The sequence below is a fragment of the Ovis canadensis genome, chromosome 18 (genome assembly GCF_042477335.2).
Source record: "Ovis canadensis isolate MfBH-ARS-UI-01 breed Bighorn chromosome 18, ARS-UI_OviCan_v2, whole genome shotgun sequence".
Taxonomy (NCBI): domain Eukaryota; kingdom Metazoa; phylum Chordata; class Mammalia; order Artiodactyla; family Bovidae; genus Ovis; species Ovis canadensis.
In genome coordinates, this window is record NC_091262.1 from 79,321,639 (window position 1) to 79,329,804 (window position 8,166).

General features: G+C 51.6%; 2 long non-coding RNA genes across 6 annotated transcripts; both read left to right on the forward strand.

Moving 5' to 3' along the window:
- Positions 1–397: 397 nt before the first annotated feature.
- On the forward strand, positions 398–1,318 carry LOC138423658 (uncharacterized). Its single transcript, XR_011250371.1, has 2 exons — positions 398–463; positions 546–1,318. It is a non-coding gene; the product is annotated as an uncharacterized lncRNA (long non-coding RNA).
- Positions 1,319–2,689: 1,371 nt separating this feature from the next.
- Positions 2,690–8,166, forward strand: LOC138423655 (uncharacterized). Of its 5 annotated transcripts, none has more exons than XR_011250366.1 (6): positions 2,690–3,524; positions 5,033–5,723; positions 5,807–6,023; positions 6,538–6,875; positions 6,960–7,673; positions 7,764–8,166. It is a non-coding gene; the product is annotated as an uncharacterized lncRNA (long non-coding RNA). The 5 variants fall into 5 exon arrangements; XR_011250365.1 differs by having other exon boundaries at positions 2,789–3,524; positions 5,823–6,023; XR_011250368.1 differs by having other exon boundaries at positions 2,789–3,524; positions 5,823–6,023; positions 6,800–6,875.

The following is an 8,166-nucleotide window of genomic DNA, read 5'->3' on the forward strand; positions in this document are numbered from 1 at the left end:
CCTGGTTCACTTACCGTTGTATCTACTTCATCCTTAGGGAGCAGTGCTGCTGTCCAGGAAGAAGCTGTGTGTCTGGAGGTGGCTCTTTTCTGCGATCCTCAAGGAGAGGTTTCCTTCGTATACTCCATCTTTTATGACAAATTACTCACACCAAAGGGCTTCCCCAGCGGCTCAGCTGATAATGAACCCACCTTCCAATGCAGGAGATACGAGAGATACAGGTTCCATCCCTGAGTCAAGAAGATCCCCTGGAGATGGAAATGGCAAGCTGCTCCAGTAAGTCTTCCCTGGAGAATTCCATGGACAGAGGAGCCTGGCAGGCTGCAGCCCATGGGGTCGCAAAGAGTTGGACATGACTGAGCATGCACACATCAGGAGGCATCCACATCAACCTCTCTTCAGTATCAAATACCAGCTTGGAAGATGTCCTGAACGACACGGAAGTTGTCAGCTCAAGTCCAGGGTGAGTGAACCCACACATCTGTTTCCCTTGCTCTGCATGGTGTATCTGATGCTGATGCTCCTTTCGTAATCCTTTCCAGTAGGACTCCATGGAGGTGAAGCCAGCCTTTGGGGAAGGAAGTGGTTCTTGGTCGGCTCTAAAGCCGGGGCACAGAGGTAGGTCATCTGCCTTGTGTTTGTTTCAATGGCAGTAGGCCATGTCTCAGTGCTGGGCTTTTTCGTGGCAGCTGGGGAAGGGGCATGGGTTCTTGGGAAGCCCCAGGTCTTTCCACTTCATCCCCACTTGGTTTGATGAGTGTCAGAACGGCTGCGGTGATAGCCATGAACGGCACTGAAGAAAGTGAAAGTGTTAGTTGCTTGTTGTGCCTGACTCTTTGCGACCCCATGGACTGTAGCCCACCAGGCTCCTTCATCCATGGAATTTTCCAGGCAAAAATACTGGCGTGGGTTGCCATTTCCTTCTCCAGGGGAATCTTCTCAACCCAGGGTTCGAACCCAGCTGCCTGCATTGCAGGCAGCTTCTTTACCATCTGAGCCACCAGGAAGGTCTACCAGTCTTTTATATCCTGTTAGCTGATGCCCAAACATCATTCCTTACACCAGAAAAGAGCCATGAGGGGAAAAATAGAGAAAGGTGAAGAAGTGGGGTTACGGCGGGGGCCATCGCCTCTGATGTGTCCAGGGTAGCGGCTGCTGCGTTCTTACAGGCTGGGCGCTCTGGTGGCTCACCGGGGATCAGAGACAGATTGTCAGGGTGGAGGGGGCCAGCCTGAGTGGTGACCCTCTTTGTCCTCAGCTCTAAAGGTCAGCTACGGAGAGAGGGGAGGGCACCATTATACCACTTGACAAGAGAAAACCTGGGTTTCTTTTTCTGTGACTTTTGAGTCCTAGCTCTCCAGGCCTGTTGGGGTGGGCCTGCCTCCTTAGTGAAATGAAAGTCTACAGAGATCAATATTCCCCCATGAAAGAATTATGGTCAAAAGGGTTTTGCAGTAAAACAGAAAAGCTAACCCAGATGTGGCCCAAACATTTGGCCAACTGACTTCCAGAAATGAAAGTTGTTTTTCTTCCTTAATTCTGCTGAATTAAATGGAAGGTAGTGGAAAGTAGTTAAGTGGTGTTTCATGTGGAAGATGGAGGCCTGGCTCTATCCCCATCTGTCCCTACCCTGGCTTGGCGCTTACTTTACTTAGGACTAACTTGATATCATGCATCTGTTTTTAGAACCACAGCTTACTTGGAAGATTACCTGGACCCGTAGCCGATTCCTTGCAGGGGCCTTGGTGTCTGTTCACTGCAGACCATGTCTCCGGCCTCTTGACCACAAAATGTGGGATTTATCTGTGAATTTGCTCCTGATGCATTGACCTTGGGGTGCAAGCCATTGCTGGGACACTTCCTGAGGCCTGATATAGCAATATTTCTAGAAGGAGATTACAGTTTCCCCATCAAGGAAAGCTCCAATTCCTGGAAAGCAGTTGTAACTAAATGTTCTCTGTACTGGTGGAAAATATTTCACAAGTGACCTCTTTTCAGTGTTAAGTCTTAAAGGGTTTCTTGGCTGACCTCCGGAAGCAACCCCAAGACATTCGATTCAGACTCTTCGCTTGTATATGACACATGTCAACTCGTCCATCCGGGGCCACACAGGCTCAGGAAAACTTCTCCAGCATCAGCGGAAGACTGCACGATGTTTTGTTTTCTTTTTTGGTGTGTGTTTTTGACCAGGGCTTATCTTCGATACTTGAAGGAGAGGTTATCCGTGTTGTCTTCTCTTTATTTATGATGAAACATACACGGGAAACCTCTTTTTTAGTATCAAATCCCACCCTGGAGGCACGTCCGGTTCCCTGTGCATCCTTCAGGGAACGGACGTGGCCAGCTGCACTCTGAGTAGCCAGGGGAAGGAGGACTGTCGTGTGTCGCAGGGCAGGGGTGGAGGGTGGCCTCCAGGATCCAGCCCTCCAAGGGACAGCTTCTTGGAAGAGAAGCCACGTTTGGAGAAGGGCCCAGCTTGCTGTGTTGGCGGGAGGCTGCGCATTATGGGTCTCGTCTGTTTGATGACTCACGGCGGGTGGTGGCGCCTCAGGGTGGGATCCGGCCCGGATGACTCTCTGGACACACCAGCCGCTCTCCAGGGTAGCTGAGGGGATGGTAGACCGGTGACGTGCACTTCATTTATGATGTAGGTCACCCGTTTGACTATCCACCAGCACCCAGTCCATCTGTGGGATGACGTCTTGGTGCACATGGCGACTCTGGAAAAGATGGAGGAGGATGGGGGACCGGTGTGGGTCTGCTGTATGGGAAGAGGGGTCACCCTCTTGGGGGGTCCGTCTCCCGCCTTTTAAAAAATAAGTAGAAGCAATTGTCAGTCAATCGTCTCTTCCCAGTCAAACCTCTCCCAGGAGGATGGTTAACCTGCACCGCAAGCGTCCGGGAGGAGGCCCAGCCCACAGCACAGGCTGAAGACAGGACATGTCTTACCTGCTTCAGGGTCCAGTCTGTCCAGAGTGCGTGTGTGTGCGTGCGTGCGTGCGTGTGTGTGTGTGTGTGTGTGTGTCTATGGCCAATAGTGCTAATGTTGGGAGCACCTTCTTTCGTGACGTCAACTCTCTTCTGTGGGGTCTGGAAAGAGGATGTCTGATGAGGTTGTCATGTATGAGATGAATATCACATGGTCCATCTCTTTTCAGTAGTAAAACTACCCCAGAGGATTTCCCAGGTGTGACACCTGATTCCAGGCAGCACCACTGGTATCTGTACCACCACCAGTGAGTGAGCAGCTGAGGCACCGACCTCGGTGTGCTCACAGGCAGGTTTCAATGTGCCTCTTCTGGATCGTTACCACCTGTAGAACCCAACCTCTCCTTGAGTGCATTTCAAGTGCACGTTCATTACTTGGGGAGGAGGCTTTGTTGCCATCACTCATCTCCGTGTCTGTTGTTCAGCATTGTTTCGACCTAGGAGGACCCATCCAGACTGTCAGATGCTGCTTCAGAGGCATTCTGGACGTGACACTGATGGCAGAGAAAGAGCCCTGGAGTTCACCATCTATGAAGGTACGGATGCTGATATCTCACTCAAGACCATATGCTCAGCTTAGCACATGTGTCTCCTGGTCCACTAATTCTGAATGTCCTTCCCTGGTAGCTCAGCTGGTAAAGAATCCACCTGCAATGCAAGAGACCCTGGTTCAATTCCGGGGTTGGGAAGGTTCCCTGGAGAAGGGAACGGCAACCCACTCCAGTATTCTGGCCTGAAGAATTCCATGGACAGAGGAGCTTGGCAGGCTCCAGTCCACGAGGTTGCAAAGAGTCAGACAGGACTCAGACACTTTCACTTTTGCCATATCTGAGACAAGTTCTAGAGATGAGGCTTGCTCCAGGCGGTGCAGGTGGGACTCACCATCTGTCACTCTCTTCTTGGACTGCCTGGTGCATGGGTCTCGCAGCCATGACAGGGGCCCTAGAAAGTAAGGGGACACTCAGAGCCTGCTTAAGACTGGAAATTGCAACAGGCACCCTTCTGTCCATGTCTCATTGGTCAAAGCAAGTCACACAGCCAAACCCAAAGACACGTGACGGGAGGTCCACGGCAGCACGAGGAGGTTACGAGGGTGGGATGTGGGGACAGGGGAGCATGTGTCAGCCATCCACATGGGCCACCAAAAACTCGGGTTTCATTCACCATACCTCCCGTGTCCTGTCTGCATGGGTGCTTCTGCGAGCTGAAGCAGTCAGCAGTGGCGACACTGCCAGGCCCAAGGTTGTTCCCCTTGCTCTGAGGCAGTGTCGTCCTTGAGCTGTCTTCTGTGTTTTGACAATCGTGAAACATCCCTTCTGGCACCCTTTTCATGAAGACATGTTGCCTGATGCACCAGCAGGGCCCATTTGCTCTCAGAAGTCTGCTGAAGTGATGCCACCGTAGAGAAGCTGAGCTGCCGAATGATCCTGACCTGTGGTGCTTAAGGAGAAGTTGCCCGTGTCTTTTTCGCTTTATATGTGACGAAACATTCGCGGTGCACTTCTTTTTCAGTATCCAATTCAGCCTCGAAGACTTCTTGGTTCCAGTGCCAACTTCACGGAAGGCATGTGGGCGCTTGTAGTAGACTCTGGTCAAGCTTTTTGTGCCCCCCCCCCCGCTCCAAATCATTTTTTCTTCCCCAGTGTCCCCTGATTTATCTCATCTTTGAGCCCCTGGATCAAACCTTGCCTGAAGCTTGATGGTTTTCAGTTGTATAAGCCAATCAGTTATGAAGCCTCTCTCTCCATTTATTGTTTTGGCTAGTTTGCGTTGGGTTTTATCTTACTTGGATACAAACAGATGATCCCATGCTGCTGCAGTGATTAAAAAAAAAAAAAAAACCAAAAAAACAAAAAAACACCTTGTATTTATCTTTCAAGGATATATGTCTCTTAGTTCAGCTATCTTCAATATCCCAAGGTGGATTCTTGGTGAAAAATGACTTTTTCTTATGGATTTACTGTGTTTGCACTTCAAAAATGTTGTCCTCTTAGTTTAATTTATGAATGACAAGTAACCCCCAATTAATGTGTTTTGTGTCCAGGGAACACCATTGGCATGGGCCCCTCTCCAAGAGACCTGGAGGACGGTTGGACCCCAGAACATCTCCCCTGCCTCCTTCACCCCCAGGGTCCCCACTCCCTGGGAAGACTTCCTGGAAGTGATGCTGACTTTGGAAAAGACATCATGTCTTCATCCCCACTGTCCAGTGGCCCTCTGTGATGGACTTGCTGTATTTGTCACCAGTCATCCTGAAAAGCCTGTCTTGTAGACTAGACCATCTCTCGACGGAACCAGGAGCTTCTGTAAGAAGGGGCTGCTGGAGTCAGGAGCTTGCCAGACACCCTAGGGATGGTCCATGGACAGCAGATGCTACTTCGGTGGCTTGTCCCACCTAATTTGAGGTCCTTGGCTTCGCATTTCTCAAGAGGATGCCTTGCAGAACCACTGACTCATGGAGGAGATTTTATTTCAGGGTCCCAGACCACCCCATTTCCTCTGAAATGATGCTCCGCATGACCATTTGTGGACTTGATCGCAAACATACAGAACCCGGCTGTAATGATTATTGGATTCTGCCTGTGAGCTCTCCCTGGAGTCGTGAGTGAGAGAGAGGCTGGGGTGGACTGACTTCATCCATAATGACCATTTGGCCTACCTCCGCCCTGTGTCAACCTCTCCCGTGAGGGCTGCCCGGATGCTGCAGACACGGAGCGCCGTCCGCCTCCTCCCAGGTGAGCAGACACCCCGTTGCCTTCACGCACCCATTGACTGGATGGTACTGGCCGAGGCCCAGCCGCTGCACCCTGACGCTCAGTGTCCCTTCCACGCAGGCGGACCGTGGGCTGTGAGCACATCCGTGCCCATCAGGGCTGACTGCTGGTACCTGAAAAGAAGTCGCCCATGTTCTTTTCGCTTGATATGTGACGAAACAAACATGGTGCACTTCTTTTTCGGTGTCAAATCTCAGCGTGAGGAGCCCCCCGGCCCCATGGCGGTTCACGGAAGGGGCTCTGGTGTCCCTGCCTCTCTGGGTATGTATGTGGAGGCTGAGCCCTCATCCACTGTGTGCTGGTGGGTTCAGGGACACCCGGTATCTGTCCATCCTTGGTTTGATTACAGGTCATGCCTGCCTCTAAGAACGGGCATGACTACGAGAGGCCTCAGTCACGTTTCCTACTTCCCGCTGCAAGAGAGGCTGGGTAAACATGTCCAGGTTCCCGAGTGAAGAATTTCACCCAGCATTTGAGGGGGAGATTCAGATGAGAAGCGGCCCCCTTCCCGAAATAATATAACAAAATAGCAGCAGTGCCAACTACAAAAACTCAGAGCCAATGAAAACGATCCACCAGCCCTCTCCAGAGGTGGAGGTGGATGGTGCCCAGGTGCATGGAAGTTAGCTGTGATCGTCCCCTGGGGGACCGTCTCCCACACCTCCCTAGGAGGGCTGATCAGGGACACCTGCTGTGGTGGAGGGCGGCGGTCCCTGAGGTTCTAGAAGAGGGGTTTTCCCAGGACAGCCATTTCACTGGGACTAATTCTGCTCAGCCCATCTTTCTAGGTTCCAGTCCTGCCCCCGAGGCACGTGTTCCCAGATGTCATTGGCAAAGCAGGGACATTGGTGTCAGCCCCCTGGTTGGGACCGACAAGTTGATGCTGTCCCATCTTTCGGCCTCTGCACTCCATGCACCTGCCACCATCTTCCCGCAGGAAGCACCGCAGGGCTCCATGGACCCTTTATTATGTGGTCCTTGAAGAGAGGTATTCCGAGGTGAATTTGTTTTATTTATGACAAATCGATCTTGGCCAGCCTCTTTGCAGTATCAAATCCGACATGGATGAGGGGCCATCGGAGCTGGGACTCTTGGCGTTGGCAGGTCCGGAGGGTAAGTGGCCAGTTGCTGTCTAGAGAGTTCGAGTGGCAGTCCTGGACAGTCGATCCCCTAACGCTCAGTTTCTTTCTTCCTTAGGAGGAGTTTCTGGAGCTCTGCCAACTGGGACCGGAGGCCGCAGGGTTGGTTCCTCTCAGTGCTCTGTTTGGTACTAGAAAAGAGGTTGTCTGTGTTTCTTAGCTTTGTTTATGATGAAAAATATGGGTACACTTCTATTTGAATATCACATCCCATCACGGAAGCCCAGCTCCAGCTTCCGGGAAGAGACGTTAATGATAAGCCCCATTAGTGGCACTTGGGTGATGCTGGGCTCAGCGGCTGCCTGCGGAATGCTTGACTCCTGCCCCACCCATCCTTGGGGGCCTGTCCTCCCTTCAGAGACTGTCGTGGGGGCACAAACAACTTTGGAGAAGAAGCAGCTATCACTAGCGGTCCATCAAGAAAGGCTGTCCAAGATGTGGCTGACAGAGCCTACCCGATGGACCAAGTCAAGTGCCGCCCTCCTGGGCGATGGGAAGGCTCAGATGCAGCAACACCTGCCAGGGTTTCTGAACCAAGATAGAGGGCAGCTGGCCCCAGAGCCCCAGAGTCTCTGCAGCCCTGAGGACCTCCTGGAGGGGGGATTCTGGTTCTGAGCCACCCATGGGATGTGAAGTGGCCTGGTGATGCCTCTGTCCTATACCCAAGGAAACAGGAAAGGTACAGCTTTCAGGACTGAGCCTCCTTCCTACCTGGGAGGCCATCCGCATCCTGCAGCTGATGTCAGGGAGAGCCACCCATACCTGCGTACAGGTAGGTCAGAGGAAGGCTCGGAGGGAGCGTGAGGTCTTTGATGGGCATCTATCTCTGCGCGTGAGTGCTCACCATCCATTTCTTTTGCAGGAGGATGTCCAGCGGACAGAGGAGGAGCGTGTCACAGAAGCTGGTCTGAGATGTTCGAAAGGAGGTTGTCCGTGATGTATTTGCTTTATTTGTGGCAGATATTGCACGGTTGATCTCTTTTCTTCATCAAATGCCTTCTTGAAGGATTCGCTGCACGTGAGGGGTCAAGCTCTGGCGTGGGGAGTGGGGAGGTGTTACCCCACTCTGAGGGCATGGGAACAGATGGTTGACCAGATGGCTAGTGTTCTCCTCTATTTTTCTTCATTTCTTCTTTTGTGAATTGAGAATGTATTAAATGATACCCTATCATCCTGTTTTTTTACTGTAAATCTGTCAATGTGAAAAATTAGGCTGTGTAACACCAATTTATTTTAAACAGTTGACAAATAAATGTGAACAAAAA